General features: G+C 46.3%; 1 protein-coding gene across 1 annotated transcript in view; it reads right to left on the bottom strand.

Annotated features, from left to right (window-relative positions):
- The window catches only part of PPARA (peroxisome proliferator activated receptor alpha), a 175,359-nt gene that overhangs the window by 80,354 nt on the left and 71,859 nt on the right, over positions 1-23,146 (bottom strand). The window contains exon 2 of the mRNA XM_033953295.1: positions 10,811-10,934. The gene's annotated coding sequence lies outside the window, so the exon portion shown is untranslated. The remainder of the gene's footprint in view (positions 1-10,810; positions 10,935-23,146) is intronic.

Genomic DNA, 23,146 nt, shown 5'->3' with positions numbered 1-23,146 from the left:
ATGGCTCTATGGATCCACCTAGAGATCGTAGCCTTGGAAGTGGGCGAACCCCACATAATAAAATGAGCCACCACAAACAGATGGTCAGAAAGCAAAACTTGTTAGAGACCCGCCAATAATGCAGGAGCACCTTGCGCAAGTCCAACTTCTTTAGCAGACGATTCTGATTGGAACCCATCAGCTGAACAACCGGCAAATACACTTCTGGATGGACATGGAAAGCCAAACCTACCTTCGGCAAAAAGGAAGGAACTGTCCACCGGGAAACTCCAATTTCAGGATCGCAGAGGAAAGGGTGTCAACATGACAACGCCTGCCATTCGGAAACCTTACGGACCCAAGAGACAGCGACCAGTAAAACATTCTGGAGTGTTAAATCCCGGAGAGAAACATCCCTCAGTGGTTCAAAAGGAGTCCTGGCAAAGCCAGACAGCACCACATTAAGGTCCCAGGTGGGGACCGGATTCTTAATGAGTGGCCGGTCCAAAAGATCTTTCTGTAAAAACCGAGCAACATCCAGATGCAACGTCAAAGAGAACAGACAATCCTGGGATCTAAAACTGGATAGACTGGCCACCGGGATCCGCACAGACACCACTGTAAGGCCTTTATCCAGATCCACTTGGAGAAAGCAAGGACCCGTGACAGCTGATTCGAATAAGGGTCCTCCTGTTCTTGGTCACTCCAGTGCTCGAAAGGTCTACACCTTAGTGTAAGCCAACACCATGGACGACTTGGTAGACCTAAGAAGCTTTAGCTATGACAAGCTCCGAATAGCCTTTATTTATTTTAAGGCTAAGAACTCAAGAGCTAAGCCATAAGAGCAAAATGACCCAGATCCTTCATGACAACTGGGCCTGGGTGAGAAGGTCAGGAAAGACACTCAGGCGCAGACTGTATGCCACCTGCAATTGCATCAGATCCGTGCACCGCGGCCTTCCATGTAAATCGGATGCCACCAGAATGACGCGGCTGGGGTGAGTTGCAATCTTCCAAAGGACCTGGCTGAACAGCAGCAAAGGTGGAAAAACGTATAGAAGAACCTCCGGAGGCCACAGTTATTCAAGAGCATCAAGTCTCTCACTTCTGAGCTGGATCTGCGACTGAAGAAGCGTGGAGCCATCTTGCTTTGCGCCGCAGCCATGAGGTCGAGGTGGGGCTGCCCCCAGCGCCTCACAATTGCTCAAAACGCTTACTGTGCTAGGGTCCACTTGTCCGGAACTCTAGGCTGACAGCTGAGGAAGACTACTTGAACGTTGGCCACTTCGGCCACATGCTTAGCTGTCAGTGTCAGGAGACGACTTTCCACCCAAAAGGGAAAGAAGTCAAGCCTCCTGAGCCAAGGGAGAGTTCTTGGTTCCTCTCTGACGATTAACAGAGACCACAACCATCAATGATCGACCAATAATTCTGAAAAGGACGATGACCGTAGTGAGCCCCTCCCAGCTTCGAAGGCTGGCATCCGTGGTTACTACAATGCAGGAGGCAATGCTTAATGGAATGCTTTGGCAGAGTGACTGAGGAAGAAACCACCAGGTCATACATACCCTGGCCTCCAGAGTCCACGAACTCAGCTCTAAGACATTTCAGTAGAGGGCCCAGCGAGAGAGGAAGACATTCTGAAGAGGACGCATGCATGTAGTCCAGGGAACTACATTCAGCTTGGCAATCTTGGAAACCAGAATCTGTAGGAAGTCCTACACCGAAGGGGCCACCATCTTCAATATCTCCAAGATCTGTGCCCGGAGCTTCTGTTTTCGAGCCTTGAGCAAGTAAATATGGCCCGCTGCCGTATCAACTATTCTAGCGATTGCATGGGCATCAGATGGCTTCATTTTGGTGAAGGTCCGCAATGCTGTCACCTCCGACTCCTCCTTCACTTTCTCCCCAGACCACAACTGAGTCCACAAAATTAACTTTGTGTTCATGACCAATTCACCTCCACCTCTCTCTCCTCCAGCCTGCCCTGCCGACCCTCCGTTGTCCCCTGATGCCTTTTCTCCTTCCCGGAAATCGCTGAAAAGGAAACTGTGCATCTTCTTTCCTCTCCAAACTCACTACCTGTTCCTCTGATCCCATTCCCATCCATCTATTGATCACCATCTCCCCTCAACCTATCACTCTCCATCACAACTGCATTTAATGCCTTCAAACAAGCAGTAGTTACGCTGCTCCTGAAAAACCATTGCTGGACCCTACCTGCCCCTCTAATTATCGCCCTATCTCCCTTCTCACCTTCTTGTCCAAACTACTAGAATGAGCTGTCCACTGCCGTTGTCATATTTCCTTTCGGCTCAAACTATCCTCGACCTATTTCAAATTGGGCTTCTGCCCCCTTTATTCTATGGAAACTGCCCTTGCTAAAGTCTCCAATGACCTGCTCCTGGCATTTGATACCATAGATCACCACCTATTCATTGATACGCTGTCTTCGCTTGGGTTTTAGGGTTCTGTTATTTCATGGTTTTCTTCCCTTCTTCCTATCTTTCCCATTGCACCTTTAGTGTAAGCTCTGGAGGATCCTCCTCCACTGCCGTTCCGTTATCAGTTGGCATAACACAGGGATCCATCCTGGGACCTCTTCTTTTTTCCATCTACACTTCTTTTCTTGGTGTTCTAATTTCATTCCATGAGTTCCAGTACCACCTCTATGCTGATGACTTACAAATCCACCTCTTTACCCCTGAAATTTCTATGGGAATCCAGGCTTGATTCTCGGCCTTCCTATCTGATATTACTACCTGGATGTATCACTACCATCTAAAATTAAACATGGCCAAGAATGAACTCCTTATCTTTCCTCCTAAACCCACCTCTCCCCTTCCTCTATTCTCTTTAGTGGTAGATAACACTTTCATCCTCCCTGTCTCATCAGCTCGCAACCTGGGGGGTCGTCGCTCTCCTTCTCCTTGCATATCAAACAGACTGCTGAAACTTTTCATTTTTCTCTCTTTAATATTGCTAAAATCCATTCTTTACTTTCTGAGCATGCTGCCAAGACCCTTCATCCATGCCCTAGTCACCTTTTGTCTAGATTACTGCAATGTGCTTCCTGTGGGTCTTCTGCTAAGCCATAAATCTCCCCTTTAATCTGTTCAAAACACTGCCGCACGCCTCATTATACCCACATTACTCCTCTCCTCAGGTTGCTTCACTGGCTCCCTGTCCTTCTCCACATACAATTCAAACTCCTCTTACTGACATTCAAGTATATTTGCTCTGCAGCGCCTCAGTATCTCTCATCTTTTATTACTCCCTATAGTCCCCCCCCCCACCCAGGAACTCCATTCATCAGACAAGTCTCTCCTGTCGGTACCCTTCTCCTCTACTGCCAACTCCTGTCTCCATCTCCTCTGTACTGCACTGTACATCTGTAGCTGCACTGTACATCTGCAACAATCTGCCTGGCTTGCTAAGTCAGGCTTCATTTCTGGCAGTATTCAAATGCAGACTGAAAGTCCACTTATTTGAAGCTGCATTTACATTTCTCCCTCTGGATTCGCGGGGGATAGGGGCAGAGCCAGACCGCGAATGGTGAAATACCGCGAATATCTTCTGGTCCGGCTCTGACCCACCCCCCGCCTCCCTCCTGTCTTCCCCCCGGCATCCCGGCCTTACCTGGTGGTCTAGCAGGCTTTCGGGGCAGGAGCGATCTTCCTACGCTCCTGCCCTGTGCAGATCGCCAATAGGAAATAGCTGCCGTGAGTTCCCGTAGTCTCTCGGAATGGGGAGGGGGAAGTGTAAATCCTAATCCTACCAGTCTGTCAATCCCTCAGTCGTCCTTTACCACCTCTCCAGTCCTCTCTAATTCCCTTCATGAGCACTAAGCTCAGACTCCCTTTTGTCCTATGTGACTCCCCTTTTGTCTTATGTGTCTGTCATAAGCGTTTTATCAAATTTACAATAAACTTGGAAACTTGGATAATTAGACTATAAGCTCTTCTGAGCAGGGACCATGTCTTGCGTTTATAATGTGCAGCACTGCGTGCGTCTGGTAGCAAAATAGAAATAATAAATTGTTGTTGTTGTCCTTAAGAGAAGTACACAAGTCTAGTTTTCAGCATAAACAAAACATGCAATCGAATACACTGATGAATATTCAAGGCTGTAGGACCTCCCCCACCCCAAAAAAAAAAAAAAAACCCCACCAAAAAAACAACAAACGCAAACAGGTTTAAGATTTATGAGAAGAATTATCTACCTCCACTCTATGCACCTCAGGCTACTGATAAGGAGAAGAAAGGATGGTCAAATTAAAAATAAGCACTTAGACTCATCAACATCACAGCAGTATGTATTCAGACTCCTTAATCTCACCAAAAGAGGGCACAAATAAACTCATAAATGCATTCTGCTCTTGCAATACTCAGTATGCCTCATAAGTTATTACACAATAGTTGTTATGATTTTGGATCTGTAAAGTGACGCAAATGAACAAAGACCACCTTAAAAAAAAAAAGGGAATCTAAACACCGTCATTACTCAATGACCAAACAAACACAAGGAAAAAGAATTAGCCCTAACCCCCTCAGGTCTCATGATAAGCGACAGAGCAATTATTTATACCTAGAAGCATACAGTTCCTCACCACATACAGTACTCCCTGCTGGAGGAAAGTATAGGAAAAGGAGTAATTCAAGCACTACACAAAATTTCCAAAGGTCTCTACACCAGCAATTTCCCCAAATATGTATCATGTCAAAAATCTGTCTAAGGCAGAATTTAAAATAATCTAGATAGCAGTTTTTTTCAATTGCTATCTTGATAATTTATCTGTTTAGTTCAGATCTGCTAAAAGGTAACCTTAAACTACAATATATGACAGTGCCAGCATAGGAACTGTTGTATCTATATACTCAGTGCAGCTACCTGACCTTTATAGATCAAATAAAGCAAAGATACTTACCTGTAGCAGGTGGTGTTCTCAGAGGACAGCAAGCATATATTCTCACATGTGAGTGACATCATCCACGGAACCCGGCACAGATACTACCAAGTGTACTGTCACTTTAAATTTTTTAGGCAGTGCCCATACAATGCTCATGCTGGTGCCTTCCCATGTGACGTCAACTTGTGGAACCATCAGTTCAGTAATATAGCTAAGAAGCCAACTAGGGGAGGTGGGCGGGTTGTGAGAATATATGACTGTTGGCCTCAGGAGAAAGCAAAGATACTTACAGAGGACATGCAGGCATAATATTCTCATATGTTGGACTCCCAAACTGCCAGGATCATGATTTTGGATGAAGAGAATGTGGTCATGGTGAAAATCAAGAGGGTTGGAGGGTAAGTTGGAGCTCAAGAAGTAAAACGATTTTGCAGAACTGTCTCTCTTGGAATTTTGCTCTAAACAGTAGTGAAAGGTGAAGGTATGGATCAAGGTCCAAGGAGCTGCTTTGCAGATGTTCTCAATAGAAGTGGAGCGGAAATGAGCTAGCAAGGCAGCCATAGCTCAGACACTGTGGGCTGTTACACAGCCCTGCAACGTAAGCCCAGCCTAAATATATGAGAAGAAGATACAGACCGCCAGCCAAGTAGAGATGGTTCTCTTGGTAACAGGAATTCCAAGTGTTTATGTTTATTATGAATTTTATATACTGCTCTGGCAATGACTGATCTAAGCAGTTTACAAATAAAGGAATGTACATAAAAATGAAAATGGAATGGAACTTCATAAATTACATAGGACAGAGAAGGTAGAACAGAGAGGATAGACAAATAGAAAAAATAGAATAATTACAACATCAAATCATCACAATTTTAAAAATCTGCACAGAAAACCCAGTAGAGGCCTTACATTGTCAAATTAATTTTGGTGGCAAAATAAGGGGAGGGGAAAATTCCTCAAAAGCCTGGTTGAAGTAGAAAGTTTTTAACTTTACCATAAATGTTTTAAAACTAAGATCACTTTGGATGTATAACGGAAGGTTATTCCTTAGAGAATACTGGGGATCTCTTGGGCACTGGAAAGACCAAAAAATCCGATAAAAATACCCCAAAATAGTAATCAGGTGCAGAGCAGAAGAAAAGACACCATCCAGTGGCGTACCTAGGGTATGTGGCACCCGGGGCCCATCATTTTTTGACACCCCCCCCCCCCATGTAAAAAAATATTTTTTGTAATGACCATGAAACGGAATAAATGGTCAGAATAGAAACAGGCAGTGAAAATTTTCTTATATTCCAAACATAACATAACATAAATTATGTCTGAATTGTCATGACATCAGAAGTACATATGGAGTAGTTGCAGGTGATGCTTGGGACAGTTCTGATTGTGTTAGTTCGGTTTTATGTGTTTTTTGAATAGAAGGGTTTTTATTTCTTTTTGAAGGTTTTGCAGTATGTGGTCAATGTCAATTGGTTGTAGGGTTGGGGGTCGAGTGTTGCAGCTCGAATGGCTAGGAGGTTGTCGAACAGTTTTTTTCCTTTTGACGTTTTTGGTTGGAGGGTGTGTGAATGGTGCGTGAGTTCTCCTATGTCTGTTTGAAGTGGATTGAATTATTTAGCTGAAGAAATTAGTTACCCCCTCATCCCACACACATTAATTCTCTTCCATTTTTGTTCCCATTATAAAAAACACTGATAAGTTCCCAGAAAAAAAATACATTAAAATAAGAAGTGAAAACAAAGGCCCCTACAGATGAGAACATAACATAAGAATAGCCTAACTGGGTCAGACCAATGGTCCATCATTCCAGTAGCCCATTCTCATGGAAGCCAATCCAGGTCACTAGTACCTGGTCAAAACCCAAAGAGTAGCAACATTCCATGCTACCGATCCAGGGCAAGCAGATACTTCCCCCATGTCTTAATAACAGATTATGGACTTTTCCTCCAGGAATTTGTCCAAATCTTTCTTAAAACCAGCTACACTATCTGCTTTTACCATAACTTCTGGCCACTTCATTTTTAAGTTTAGATCTTTCCTTTCAAACAGAGACCTTGCTAGATGTCAAATACAGCACAAGGTAACTTCACATGGACTTAGCTGTGCAGGAAATGTGAATCTCCTCATACACCCACCATATAGTGCAAAAATGTGCAAAGGTCTGTTTTTTTCTTTCGATCACTACATAGCCTAATGCCACACAAGCAGCGCTGTTACAAACATATTCTGTAGGTCAATGCTAAGGATAACAAAGTTTCCTTCCTTGGACCAGAAGGAGATACTGATAAACCACTGGAAGAGATCCCAACACAACACCCAATGACCCACTCAGTGTGTGAACCAGTTGAGTGGAGTGGAGTAACTGGGGGATGGAAATGGGCCCGGAGTTTGCTCAGCAGAATTTCCCAGACCACCTCTTCCTCTCAACACATTGACACGCTGCCACCACCACCACTAGAAACACCTCACTGGGTAGGCCAGCTATGCTATAAACTTTATAAAACACATTATTATATTTTCTTATAAAGCACATATTTTAACTGAACTCTCTGACATCCTCAGCCTTTCCATTCACAAAAATAGAAGGAAGAAAAGTTCCCATTTCCTGCTGTTTCATGTCCCCGGCCTATACAATATTTTTTTTCTGCAGACCCTTCAAAAGTCTGACCAAATCCTCGTTTCACTTGCATTATAAAGTACTGAGGATGCCATCTCTCCCCAATCCCAGGTCCTAAAGTCTAAGACAGTAGCGCAAACTAATGCTGCCAGATTCAGGAAAAAAAATTTTGATTCGATTCAGCCTATTGAATTGGTTTTTCAATTCGATTTTCCTGCCCAGTTGGGTGATTTTTTTCAAAACTCCTGGTGGGTTTTATAGCTTTTTCACCCCCTTTGGCTTCTCCTAACCACACTGGCGCTGTGGTGTAAATAAAATAAAGAAACAAAAAGGACTTTTCCTCTCTCTGTTAAATCCTAGCTCACGTTTGCAGTCCAACACCAGCTCTGTCAGGATATACATTTCAAATCTGACATATTATAATAACAAAACAGAAAATAAAATTAATTTTTCTACCTTTTGTTGTCTGGTTATATTTCAAATCTTGTTGGTCCAAGGCTCTGGTTTTCTTCTGATAACTTGCTTGCCAGAGTCTCCTTCTTTCTTCTTTCTGCGTGCTAACCATCCATCTGCCAACTCTGTCCTCCCTTTCCATTTCCCTTCCCTCCCCAGGAAGTCTGGTATCTTTCCTTTTTTTCATCTCCCTCCACAGATCCACCTTTTCTTAACTACCCTTTCATCCGGCATCTCTCCCTCCTTCCCCACCACCCCAGAGTCCACCATCTCTCCCTTTCTTTTCCCAATTACCCTCCTATCCAGTATCTCTATCCCTCCTCCACACCATCCCTTGTGTCCAATTTCTCTCCCTTTCAGTTCCTTCCCTCCCTAAATCCCATGGTCCATCATTTCTCTCCCTCTCCTCTATTTTCAGACCCATTATTTCTTCATCCCCTCCCCAAAGTTTGGCATATGCACGTCTCTTTGAACACCCCCTTCCCTCTGTGTACTTCTAAACCAGGGTCCCCCCCAAAGGCCTGTCCCCCCTTGAAGGCCTGCACCCCCCTTGAAGGCATGTCCCACCCCCTTGTAGGCCTGTCCCCCCCCCTTGAAGGCCTGTCCCTCCCCCTTGTAGACCTGCCTGCCTGTCCCCCCCTTGAAGGCCTGTCCCCCCCTTGAAGGTCTGCACCCCCCCGAAGGCCTGCACCCCCCCGAAGGCCTGTCCCCCCCTTGAAGGCCTGTCCCACCCCCTTGTAGGCCTGTCCCCCCCTTGTAGGCCTGTCCCCCCCTTGAAGGCCTGTCCCCCCCTTGAAGGCCTGTCCCCCCCCCTTGAAGGCCTGCACCCCCCCGAAGTCCTGCACCCCCTGAAGGCCTGCACCCCCCCGAAGGCCTGCACCCCCCCGAAGGCCTGCACCCCCCCTGAAGGCCTGTCCCACCCCCTTGTAGGCCTGCCCACCCCCTTGAAGGCCTGTCCCTCCCCCTTGTAGGCCTGTCCCCCCACCTTGAAGACCTGCCTGCCTGTCCCCCCCTTGAAGGCCTGTCCCCCCCCCCCTTGAAGGTCTGCACCCCCCCGAAGGCCTGCACCCCCCTGAAGGCCTGTCCCCCCCTTGAAGGCCTGTCCCACCCCCTTGTAGGCCTGTCCCCCCCTTGTAGGCCTGTCCCCCCCTTGTAGGCCTGTCCCCCCCTTGAAAGCCTGCTTGCCTGCCCGCCCCTTGAAGGCCTGTCCCCCCTTGAAGGCCTGTCCCCCCCTTGAAGGCCTGCACCCCCCCCGAAGTCCTGCACCCCCCCTGAAGGCCTGTCCCACCCCCTTGTAGGCCTGCCCACCCCCTTGTAGGCCTGTCCCCCCTTGTAGACCTGTCCCCCCTTGAAGGCCTGCCTGCCCCCCCCCTTGAAGGCCTGTCCCTCCCCCTTGAAGGTCTGCACACCCCCCCCGAAGGCCTGTCCCCCCCCCCTTGAATGCCTGCCTACCTGCCCACCCGCCCCACCCCGAAGGACCGCTCGCCCCCCTGGCCTCCCCGCACCACCTATGAAGCAGCACTACCTATGCTCCCGGCCTTGCCGTTCAGTCCTCACCACCACCACCACCCCCGAAGGACCGCTCGCCCCACTGACCTTCCTGCACCACCTATGAAGCAGCCGCAGCAGGATCGCGACGTCAGCTATCCCTGCGCTGCTTCCTGCGCCGCGTTCCCGCCCCTCCTCTGATGTCAGAGGAGGGGCGGGACCGCGGCGCAGGAAGCAGCGCCCAAGCAGCTTAGGGATAGCTGACCTCGCGATCCTGCTGCTTGCTGCTTCACAGGTGGTGCAGGAAGGTCAGTGGGGCGAGCGGTCCTTCGGGGGTGTGGGGTACTGAACGGCAAGGCCGGGAGCACCCCTTCAGGGCTGGCACCCGGGGCGGACCGCCCCCCCCCCCCCCCCCCCTTGGTACGCCACTGACACCATCGCAACTGAGAAACTGAGGGAGAAGGGCACTGCATGGTGACACAAGGAGGTGGACCTGCAGAAAATGTGTTTGATCAATGCCTTCTGCAATTATGGGGATAAAACCTATAGTCCAGACTACTGTACCCCTTGCACTGAAAACCTAAATTTAAACCTAAATTTTCCATGGCTAACCAAGTTGCATGTGGATACTTTGTGGCACAGGAAAAATATGCACAAAGCTCTTTCGAGCAGAGACTGTATTCTTTGCGACTCTGTACTGCACTACATATGTCTGGTAGCATTATATAAATAATTAATAGTAGTAGTAGTAGACATATATTTTTACAATGTCACAGAAGTTACTCAGATAAATTTCCTGGCAACAGAAAGTTACAGATGCAAGCTAGTAAAAGGACAGGGATGCAAACCAGTGTTAACATAGGGGGTCTTTTACTAAGGCACGCTAGCTGATTTAGCGCACGCTAAATGCTAACGTATCCATAGAATATAATGGGTGCGTTACCATTTAGCGTGCGATAAATCGGCTAGCGCCTTAGTTCAAGACCCCCATAATGTCTTCCTGTGAAGGATGGCTAAAAAGTAATATTTGGACAACATAAAATAGATGTGGAGATTTTCATTTAATTACTTCAGTTTTTTCTTTCTCTACTTGTAAGCTAATTTGACCACATGCCGTCCAAAACCAGCCTCTCCAGTTTTTTATTGAACTTTTTTGCCTGTGGGGAAGCATAAAAAAGAGGGGAAAATAGTTCCAATTAATCTGGAAGACTTTTCAGAAATTTTGAACCCTTAAATTTGTAACTAAATGCCTGAAGGAGTACACAAGCAGCAGCAGTGGAGCTTTGAAACAGAGAAAGAAAAGTACAGCTTGAAGATGACCTCTTAAAAGTATAATAAGCAGGTGGTGAGTAATATCTTACCTTATTAACTGAGCTAAAGCACTGAAATGCCAGGCATGCCTGGCAAAGGCTTAAGTAGACCCCATTTAAATTCTGACTGATGGCAGGACCCCTGGAAATCAGCAGTCTTCAAATCAGATGAGTCCTGCAAACCAAATATATGGCAATAAAAGCACAATTACAATATGTTTTGCTTCAAAACGACATTCCTCAGTGGAAGCAGATCACATGCAGGGTGATTAGCCTTTGATCTCACTGTATACTGTGTTTTTTTCTCAATATTTGTTCCCCAAGCTAAGTTAGCTAACATACATACATGATAGATAAGGGCCCTACTGATCAGTTTCTGAATTCTGTCTGTCAGTGTCCTCACTTGTTTTAAGCTGTTCAAGTCCCCACACTCATTTGAGGTTGTCAAAAACACCAAAAAAGAGGAGCATTCAGCAGTCACACTGGCAGATTCATAGAGGAGCACCACCACAAAAGAAACTTGTTACTCAAAAATGAATGTCATTATTGCAACATTAGAATACTGCTGCACCTTCCCCTAACACTATTACTGCATTATGATAGCTTAATCATTACAGTTCATCTAATGATTAACAGGATAACAGTGCAAGAACAACTATTTGTTACTCAGATACCCACAGTTTAAATAATAAAAAAATACTGTCTATCTGTGAATCTGTTTGACTAATTTCCTTTAAACCACAACATATAATGGTTTGAACTTTGACAATCATCTAGTTCTCTATTAATCCAATCTTATTTTTGAGCATGTGAACACATTAGAAAGTCTTCCACTAAAATAATTAAAATGTATGACTTAATGCAAATACATTCCCTATCTAATCAATTATACTACCAGAGTTCAATGCCATAAGCCAGCTGCTGAAGTTTCGACACATGACTCAGTCCCTGTTCTCATTTGCTCAATGAAAGTGACACCACTCTGAAGGAACCACCCTTAGGGTAATCTACCTCCAACTTCACTTAAAGCCTTTCAAGGGACTTAGAAAAGCAACCCTAACACTGACAATTCTACCACGTACAAGAAGACTATAGAAGGATGGGAAGGAAGGAAGGAAGGAGAAGGAGAAGTGATGGGAGGAGGGAGAACAGGGTTTTCTCTCCCCAAAGTTATGACACAAATCTCTACCAAACGTTTTGTTTCAATCATGTTTATTAACTTTCAAGAAAATACATAAATCAAGAACAACAAGGTGACACAAAGAAAAGTTACCATGTACAGTAAACAAAAGCAGAGACAGTGTCACAAATCTCAACAAAGTCCATGACTATCCATCCCTACACCGCCCCCCCCCCCCCCCCCCCCCGGGAATGTGAGGGAAAAACAAAACACAATTATACTGCCAAGAACAACAGGAGGGATGAAAATTGCTCCTATTCCCACCCGGAGGTCAGCATGGTCTACTTTCCAGCAGAGACTTAGGGCAGAAATCTGCCACTAGGCCATAAAGAAAAACAAAACTAAGCAGAGCAGATCAAAACAGCTCTACACAGTTCGCTTGCAGAAGAAAAACTGAGAGTGGACACTGGGCTCCGCCTCCATGTGGGAGGTGCTCAAAACTACAAGTATTCACATTTCTGCAAGTCCACTTTATGGGATCAGATTGATCACCATGTGTAGGGAACTTCTGAGTGGTTGTAACAGAATCTGAATTTAAAAGATGCTATCTGTTGGACTTAGCCAACTATCCAAGTAAGTCAGAGTCAAACATTCACAGGTCCAAACCTAGCTTGAGGATCACCCAGTCCAAAAGCAATCAGTGGCATAGTAAGGGAGGGGCAGGGGGATACTGACTGCCTCCGGTGCCATCTTTGCACCCGGGGGGGGGGGGGGGGGGCACTGGCGCCTCCCTTCTTCTCCGCCTCCTACAAACCTATTTAAAAGTTTGTTGGTGTGAACAACATCTTCCATTGCTGCTCGCACCATCCTCGGCTCCCTTCTGACGTCACTTCCTGGTCGCAGAACCAGGATGTGACATCAGAAAGGTGCCAAGGCTGGCATGAGTAGTAGATGGAAGGTGCTGCTTGAACCAGCAAACATTTCATGAGATAGGTGGGGGGTGAGGGCAGGGGTAGGGTGTGCATGGAGCGGCAAGGAAGACTGGGGAGACGCAACACCATCCTGTAGAAAAGATAGAATGTTAGCTAAAGAAGCCTGGAAAGGAGAAATACCCTGATCGCCGCACCAAGATTCAAACACCCTCCAGACTCTAGCATAAGACGCAGAAGTAGATCTCTTTTTGGCTCGGAGTAGGGTGGAAATAACTTGCTCTGAATAACCCTTACGTCTCAGCCGCAACCTTTCAATAGCCAGGTCATAATACCAAAGTGGGACGGATCTTCCATGTTGATCGGACCCTGATGAAGCAAATCTGGAGTCACCGGAAACCGCAACTGGTCGCCTGTCGAGAGGCTCATCTGATCTGCATACCATGGGCGACGCGGCCAGTCTGGAGCTACCAATATCACCAAGCCCTGAAATCAAGCTACATGATGGAGCACCCGACCTATCATTGTCCAAGGAGGAAACACATAAAGAAGATGACTGCGAGGCCAAGACACATCCAATGCGTCTACTCCCTCCGACTCCCGCTCCCTGTGTCTGCTGAAGAACCAAGGAAGCTTTGCATTTCGAGACGAGGCCATGAGGTCCATTTCTGGAATGCCCCAGCGCTGCACCAGCAGCTGGAATGCTTGAGCAGATATTTCCCATTCTCTAGGATCTAGAATATTCCTGCTAAGGAAGTCCCCCTGAACATTTGCTTGTCCCACAATGTGAGCCACTGAGAGAAGAGGAAGATGAGCTTCCGCCCACTGAAGCAGAATCATTGCCTCGCTCGCCAATTGAGGACTGCGGGTACCTCCTGTCTGTTGATATAAGCAACCGCTGTGACACTGTCCGAAAAGAGCCTGGTTGGCTGATTTTGAATCAAGGCCCGAAATGCTAGAAGCACCAGCCAGATCGCTCGCAACTCCAGAAGATTGATAGAGCACTGAGCCTCGTCCGGAGACCAGACCCCCTGCGCTGAGGACTGAAGGCACTGAGCCCCCCCAACCCAACAGACAGGCGTCCGTAGAAATTATGATCCAGTCCGGCAATTCCAGAGGCATAACCTTGAACAGATTGGTCCTGTTGATCCACCAATTCATGCTGAAGGATGCTCGAGGCGTCCAGCGAAGTTGATGATTGTAATCCTGAGACACCAGGGACCACCGGGAGAGAAGTGATTGCTGCAACAGTCTCATTTGAAAGTGAGCCCAAGGCACTACTTCCAGAGCTGCCACCATCGATCCGAGAACCTGCACATAATCCCACACTTTCGGAGCGGGAGACCGCAGAAGGAGACGAACTTGAGACTGTAATTTCTCTCCCCGAGCTCTGGGTAGGAAGACTTTCCCCACCTTCGTATCGAACAATACTCCTAGATATTCCAATGATTGAGAGGGAACAAGAGAGCTCTTTGAAAAGTTGACTACCTATCCCAAAAATTGAAGAACTGAAATTACCCTCTGGGTCACTGTTAAGACTCTCCTGGCTTGAAGAGGCCCGAATTAACCAGTCGTCCAGGTAAGAATGAATACGAATGCCCTCCTTGCGAAGAAACGCTGCCACTACTACCATCACCTTTGAAAAGGTCCTTGGAGCTGTGGCAAGGCCAAATGGCGTTGGTCGAAACTGAAAGTGCTAAGCGGAGATACCGCTGATGCGGCGGCCAAATGGGAATATGTAAGTAGGCTTCCTTGAGATCTAGTGCAGTAAGAAACTCTCCTAGCTGAATCGCTGCAATAACCGATCTTATGGTTTCCATGCGGAAATGTCTTACGTTGAGAAACTGATTGACCCACTTGATATAGAGCACCGGTCTGACCGATCCTCCCTTTTTGGGCACTACAAAGTAAATGGAATATCTTCCCTGGCCCCTCTGCTCCATAAGAGCTGGAATAACCACCCCTAGATCCAGAAGAAGCTGAAGAGTAACTCGAACCGATTCCCTCTTGGCCACCCCCGAACACGGGGACACCAAGAAAGAATCTGCGACGGGAGAAGAAAATTCTAGTTTGTAACCTTCTCGAATAATGTCCAATACCCACTGATCAGACGTTATCTTTGCCCACTCTGCCAAAAAGGAAGACAGTCATGGGAATGGCGGAGAGAGCCGAGTCCCCGTCATTGAGCATTTCGTAAGGCTGGGGTACGGGCTGGTTGAGCGGTTGGGGGTTTTGCAGGATGAAAGGAAGTCTTTTGTTGAAACCTCGGTTTGGAATTAAAGGAGGATCCATAAGATGTCGGAAAGTACGGTTTCCCAGGTCTATATCTTCTAATATCCTGGAAGTGGGGCTTGGGGGATACCGGCTTCAAAGGTCCCTTAGGTTTATCTTCCGGCAATCTCTGCGTTTTGGAGTCACCGAAATCTTTGGCCAACTTATCTAAATCCTCACCAAACAAAAGACGACCCTTAAAGGGGAGCCTCACGAGCTTCAGTTTAGAGGCCGCATCCGCAGCCCAATGACGGAGCCATAAAGATCTGCAAGAAACTATTGAAAGAGACATTTGTTTAGCAGATGCACAAATAATCTAATCTAATCTAATCTAAACCTTAAGTTTATATATCGCATCATCTCCATGAGAATGGAGCTCGACACAGTTTACAAGAACTTAAAATAGTGGGTAGAGAAGAAGAAAAAGGATTACATGAACTTATGTGTAGAAGGGGGGAGAGAAAGGGGGGAAGGATAGAGCTACAATTTGCTGAAAAGCCAGGTTTTCAGTTGTTTGCGGAATAACTGAAGGGAGCTCAGGTTCCGCAGCGGGGTGGTGAGGTCGTTCCAAAGACCTGTGATTTTGAAGAGAAGGGATTTTCCCAGTTTGCCTGAATAGTGGATGCCGCGTGGAGCGGGGAAGGCTAGTTTAAGCCTTTGGACAGTTCTGGAGGAGTCGGGACTGGAGGAGTTGAAAGACAGTGGGATAAGAGGAAGCAGGATTCCGTGAATGATCTTGAAAGCCAGGCAGGAACATTTGAAATGGATTCTGGAGATTATTAGGAGCCAATGAAGTTTGGCAAGGAGTGGGGAGGCATGGTCAGACTTGCGTTTTGAGAAGATCAGTTTGGCTGCAGTATTCTGGATTAGCTGGAGTCTTAGAATACTTTTTTTTGATAGATTTAAGTAGATGGCGTTGCAGTAATCTAGTTTGGAGAGGATAATGGATTGGACAAGGATGGCAAAGTATTGTTGGCTGAAGTAGGATCTAGCTTTCCTCAGCATGTGAAGGCTGAAAAAGCATGATTTTGCCAAGGAGTTGAGGTGGTCATTGAGGGAGAGAGAGGAATCGATAGTGATACCAAGGACCTTGCATGAGAACTCAAGCTGTAGTGTATCGCCTGTGGGTAGTGTGAAAAGTGTGGGCAGGTGTTCGAATTTTGGGCTGAGCCAGAGTAGTTTTGTTTTAGATTCGTTTAGTTTCATCTGTACCGAGAGGGACCAGGCATGGAGTCTCAATATGCAAGCTGTAATGTTTTCGTGGAGGTTGGTGAGGTTCTGGTCAGTCTCAAGGAGGACAAGGATGTCATCTGCATAAGTGTAGATTGTTTCCAGGGGAGATAGTTGAAAGAGTTTCAGGGAGGACATGTAGATGTTAAAGAGAATAGGGGAAAGGGGTGATCCTTGAGGGACACCGCAAGATGGAGTCCAAGGAGTTGGCATGGTGCCATTTGTGTTGACGGTGTAGGAACGGGAGCATAAGAAGTTTGAGAACCACATTAGGACGGTGGAGTCGATTCCAATCTCGGAAAGTTGGTAAAGTAGTATGTCGTGATGGACGACATCAAAAGCAGCGGAAAGATCGAATTGTAGTAGGACAGCGAATATGTTACGTGAGTGTAGTTGTACCTTTGAAATTAGGGAAACTAGGAGGGATTCAGTGCTAAAGCAGGGTCTGAAGCCATGTTGGTAGGGGTGAAGAATGGAGAATCTCTCGAGATAGGAGGAGAGCTGGGTAGCAACTATGGTTTCTAGAAGTTTGGTAAGTAGAGGGATATTTGCTATGGGACGGTAGTTTGATGGTAGGGAGGGGTCGAGATCGGCTTTTTTCAGAATAGGTGACAAGGCAATGTGGCCCATTTTTGTGGAGAACAAGCCTGATAGTAGAGCAGAGTTAATGAGTCTCGTAAGGGAGGAGATGGCCTGTGCAGGAATGTTTTCATAAAGGTGGGATGGGAAAGGATCTAAGATGCATTTGCAGGATTTCAGTCTGAGGCAGAGTTTAGAGATCTGGGGTTCAGATATGGGTTCAAATGTCGTCCAGGATCTATCCGCTGGGATAGGGTTTGAGTCATAATATCATATAAAGCATCTGCCATATAAGCTAAACCTGTTTCCAAATCCGGAAAGTCAGAGGGAACAGTCATCCCTGACTCCAACATGGAATCCACCATGCCTCTGGCGTTTCCCATTGGGCGAAAATAAGTTCCAGCATAGCTTCGTGGACCGGAAAAGTATTAGGTGGTTTCCTCGTGCCCGCCATAAGAGGGTTAGCCGACCTTGAGGCCTGCGGATCCGCTTGAGATATATTCAAACCCTGCAATGCTTCTGAAATAAAGTGGGATAATGCCTCCTTATGGAAAAGATGGAGCACTGTGGGATCATCCACCTCCCTACCTAGAGCCTCTTCTAACTCCAAATCAGCAATATCCCTATCTGCTAGAGATTCAGGAGGAGGCAGGGATAAAGCGGATCCTAAACGATTGTCCCCACTCTACATAGGGGCCACTCTGCGACGTTTTGCGGCACGCAAACCCTGCTGAGATTGGGTAACCGGGAGCTGAGGAAAAGCAGCCAAATCACCTTCCCCCTGAAGTACAGGCTGAGCGCTCTGCAAAAGAAATGCTTTATGCAACAGCATCACAAATTTGGGGGAAAACGGCAAATGCTGTGTCGGAGAAATCACATCCATCAAATTACTTGCAGTGTCAGCTGTGTGAAGCACCGCTGCTAGAGCCCTATTCTGCCCCATAGTTATGTCTGACCTCAGTCCAGCCGTTACCACAGACTCCTGCTCTGCCGTTAAATCTGACACCTCGCAGAGAAGAGAAACCGCTGTCGGCAGTGAAGTCTCACTAGTCAGTAGCTGACTGCTATGAACCGCCGATGAGGCCGTAGCTGCCGACAGTGCCGGAGAAAACAAACTCGCGTCTTTCGGGCGGGAAAGCGCTGACAGAACCGGCGCCATATATGTATCCTCCCCTGACGCATCCGCGCACCCTGTAGAGCACAAACCCGACGGTGTTTGCTGCTTCCCACAGCGGGAACACCGTTTAACCGCCTCAGCTGCCATGCTACTCTACCAAATTAAAAATAAAACTGCTTACCCACAGCACACAAGAACAGCCGGCCAACTAGCAAAAAACCGAAGTAACAGAACAAAGTAACAAGAGTCTTGCCCTCACAAACCGCTGCACACGGGAAGTTTTGAAGAGAGTAGTAGTTGTAGATTGCTTACAGAGTACAAGATAGCTACTCAAATATGGAAGCTCCCTGTTTGTTGTTTTTTTTTTCAAGGGAAAGAAGAAATACATGGAGTAAACACCCCTCACTGGCTCTGAGGGGAGGGTGAGGTAGTGTCCTGGGGAGGCCCAGATGTAACCTCTAAAGTCGGCACCATTCAGCCGAACACCCCTTTCTCACTGAAGAGAATTCTCAACAGGAAATCAGACGACCATAGACAGCCAGAATTCAGGAGCTATTAGGATAGCGACCATGACCTGCTGGGAAATAGAGCATACTGAAGCTGCAGTAGACGTCCCAGCCAAAACCACCACCTGTTAATCAGTTCTCTATCTCCACCTGCTGGTCAATGTTTGCTATCCCACTAGTCTCTGGATTCATCTGCTGCCGTTGCTAAGGAATACAGTTTAGGGGGTGAAGAACTTTTGTGAATGAAAGAGGAGCGGGACTTGGGAGGTGGCCAAACAGGTTGAAAAGGCAACGGTGAAAGCTAGAAGGATGCTTTGGTGCCAGTAGGAAGCAGGAGGCATTGATGCTCCTGTATAAGACTCTGGTGAAACTTCATTTAGAATACTGTGTACAATTCTGGAGAATGCACTTTCAAAAATATATAAACAGGATAGAATCAGTACAGAGGAAGGCAACTAAAATGGTTGGTGGTCTGCATCATAAGGCCCAGTCTTAAAGATCGCAATATGTATACTTTGGAGGAAAGGCGGGAGAGGGGAGATATGACATTTAAAGACGTTTAAATACTTATTGGCATAAATATGCATGAGGCAAGTCTCTTTCAATTGAAAGGAAACTCCAGAGTGAGAGGGCATAGAAGGAAATACTTTTTTACAGAAAGGGTGGTAGATGCATGGAATAGTCTCCCAGTAGAGGTAGTGAAGACAAAGACTGTCTAAATTCAAGAATGCATGGGACAGGCACTTGGGATCTCTTAGGGAGATGAGGAGATAGCAAATGCTGCTGATGGGCAGACTGGATGGACCATTTAGCCTTTATCTGCCATCATGTTTCTATGTTTCTGTTATCTTTCGAGTTTGTATCGATACTATCCTCTTTCTATTAAGGGAACCTTTGTGTCTATCCCACACATTTTGAACTCAATCACTGTTACTACCTCCACCACCTCCACAGGGAGGACATTCCAGGCATCCACCATTTACTATGGGGCTCATAATCGAAACTTATGTTTAAATGATTTTTATTATTCCAGCAGTAAGAAGCAAATACAAACAGTAGTACCATTCAGGAAATAACATTTTCAACAATATAATCAGTTCCCCTCCCAACCCCCCCCTCCCCTCCCCAAGAATCCATGACCAGTCCAACAGTTGAGAGTGGGAATAAAATCTTAAAGATTCAAAAGTCTACTGCGAGCATGCGGTGTGAGGTCCTGCCAGAAGTGCTCCCACACCTGACAAAATTTGCGACCCGGGCCAAGAGTCAAGTCTCTCACCATGCGTCTCTCCAGTGTTGCGTGCACTATCATTAGGGATCTCCATTGTGCATTGTGCATGGGGATCACGGGAGAGCCAGTTGGTGAGGATGGCTTTTTTTCCCATCAAAAGGGCTCTGGAGATAAATGCTGACATTTCCCTGGGTTTGGGCGAGGCTATATTATAAAATCCAAATAACGCCCTCGGTTGCGGAAGCCATCGCCTTCCCCAAAGCGATGTGGTATTTAGGCCAAGATGTCTCCAAAACTGTTGGATTGCGGGGCAAAGATGCGTGAGCCTGATTGCATTTCGGGCAAGAATGCGACGCAGTAATCCCCATCCGGGCTGCACGTTCCGGTGGAATGTAAAGTCTAAGAACAATTTTCAATTGCATTTCCCAGTGAGTAATATTGGGTGACACCTTCTGAATGTTCTTCAGGACCCGTTGTAACTGTTGAGCAGTCAACTGGCAATGCAAGTCCTCAGCCCATGCTGTCGCTAATATAGACAGATTCGTACTCGGTTGGCAACCCCGGATCCCCACAATATGAAATCGTAGAGGCTGTTGGGCTGAAAGGCTGAAGAGTTCCGAAAGTGCCTCCCTGCAGACTTCAGTAAGGGCAGCCACTGGAAGGGACTGAACATAGTGACGGATCTGGTAATAGGCGAAGATATCATTAGCCTGTAGGTCAAAAGTTCGTTGCAGCTCGGCAAATGTGACCAGGCTCCCCTCCTCCAAAAACAGGTGAAAAAGATATTGTAGACCTTGTGCTTGCCACCTAAGAAAGGTGGCATTTTGCATGCCCGGCTGGAAAGCTCCATTGCCCAGTATAGGCAAATATAAAGACACCCTAGAAGACAATTTGGCTGTTTTAACATAACATAGTAGATGACGGCAGATAAAGACCCGAATGGTCCATCCAGTCTGCCCAACCTGATTCAATTTAAAAAAATTTTTTTTTTTTTTTTTTTCTTCTTAGCTATTTCTGGGCGAGAATCCAAAGCTTTACCCGGTACTGTGCTTGGGTTCCAACTGCCGAAATCTCTGTTAAGACTTACTCCAGCCCATCTACACCCTCCCAGCCATTGAAGCCCTCCCCTGCCCATCCTCCTCCAAACGGCCATACACAGACACAGACCGTACAAGTCTGCCCAGTAACTGGCCTAGTTCAATCTTTAATATTATTTTCTGATTCTAAATCTTCTGTGTTCATCCCACGCTTCTTTGAACTCAGTCACAGTTTTACTCTCCACCACCTCTCCCGGGAGCGCATTCCAGGCATCCACCACCCTCTCCGTAAAGTAGAATTTCCTAACATTGCCCCTGAATCTACCACCCCTCAACCTCAAATTATGTCCTCTGGTTTTACCATTTTCCTTTCTCTGGAAAAGATTTTGTTCTACGTTAATACCCTTTAAGTATTTGAACGTCTGAATCATATCTCCCCTGTCTCTCCTTTCCTCTAGGGTATACATATTCAGGGCTTCCAGTCTCTCCTCATATGTCTTCTGGTGCAAGCCTCCTATCATTTTCGTCGCCCTCCTCTGGACCGCCTCAAGTCTTCTTACGTCTTTCGCCAGATACGGTCTCCAAAACTGAACACAATACTCCAAGTGGGGCCTCACCAATGACCTGTACAGGGGCATCAACACCTTCTTTCTTCTACTGACTACGCCTCTCTTTTACAGACCCATCTCCATGTCCTTCTGGCCGGCATAAAAATGGGGTAATGAGACACCAAAGGACGCATCCTCGGATCCGCCACATGTAGAAAATAGCTCACATGGAACGGAACCAGCAAAGATAACTCCAGTGGTGTAGCAGAAAAATCAGATGCTCCTCTAAACCAATCATTAATATGTCTCATCTGACAAGCCATAGCATACCAACGTACATTTAATAAACCATAGCCCCCCCCTATCCTTGGGCAGATACATCCGTAGCAAGGGCATACGTGGTCGCTTACCACCCCATAGAAAACGCTGTAGCTCTTTCGTTAAACAAATGTTATGGGCATGGGACAGCAGCAGAGGTAAAACCTGAAAGCGATATAACCATTTGGGAAAGAGCACCATATTAAAAAGGGCTACTCGGCCCACCACCGATAAGGGAAAAGTGGACCAATTCTGTAGATGTTGTGAGGTGTCTTGAAGCAATGGGGTGATATTGCTGGAGTACATGGAGTACAGGGTCGTAAGGTCTCGGGGGATCTGTACATAATCGAAACTTAAACACGACTAAAAACCTGCCCAAGTCGGCACTTGGACAACCTAAAAGACAGGTCATTCAAGTGCCAATATTGAAACCTATTTTTTGGATGTATCCAAGGACCTTTTAGGCCTCCGAATGCTGCTGTATGCTCAGAGTTAAAAGTGACATATCTGAAGGAGTGGTTAGAGCGGGATGTGAGCTGACCTAGACTTAGTCGACCTGCAGGGATAATCAAAGGTTTTACGAGACTTCCTGGATAGAACTTATACGTTGTGACTTAGATCAGTGTTCTTCAACGTTATTTCACCTATGGACCGGCGGAAATAAAAGAATTATTTTGTGGAACAGCAAACTACTAAGACTGATATTTTTTTTAAAAAACCATTTCCGCCCCATCTCCGCGAGCTCTGTCCCCAAAAACCATCAGATCCCATCTGCCCAAGCCTCAGTTATGATTTTATATTGAACGTATTTTATTAAAGTATAAAAAGAAGCAATATTCTGTACAATTGTCATTTTATAAATACAAATAATACAGAACAAGGATCAACAAAACCACTGTCTCCCTCTCCCCTTCACATATATCCCCCTCTACTATCAAGAAAACTGAATAAGCCAAATTATTACAGAATGCTACACAGAAATATCATGCTAACAGAATACCACAGTCACACATGACAGGAATAGTGTTAGGGACGTGCCCCCTGGTCAAAGAGAGCCCTAAGCCAGCTGGAAGCTAAAGAAGCACTGTCTGGGCTTTGCAGTCCCCAGTTATGTCTAACACCAGATCTAGCAGGATATATATTTCATATCTGATATATTCTAATCACAAAATAGAAATAAATTTTTTTTTCTACCTTTTGTCATCTCTGGTTTCTGCTTTCATCTTCCTTTTGTTGTCTCTGGTTTCTGCTTTCATCTTCTTTTCACTCTTTTCCTTCCAGCGTCTGCCCTGTCTCTTCAATACAGCATCTGCCCCTTCCATCCACTGTCTACCCTCTTCCCTTTCCATATGTTATCTGCCTTCTTTCTATGTCCCTCTCCATCCAGCCTGTGCCACCTCTCTCCTTTTTGCATGATTCATTCCAGCTTCGCTGCTCTCATTTTTATCTCTCCTATACCAGATCTAGCATCTTTGTCTCTTTCTCATTTCTCTGCTCACCCCTT

The sequence above is a fragment of the Geotrypetes seraphini genome, chromosome 7, assembly GCF_902459505.1.
Source record: "Geotrypetes seraphini chromosome 7, aGeoSer1.1, whole genome shotgun sequence".
NCBI lineage: Eukaryota > Metazoa > Chordata > Amphibia > Gymnophiona > Dermophiidae > Geotrypetes > Geotrypetes seraphini.
This window is presented reverse-complemented; position numbering and strand designations above follow the sequence as displayed.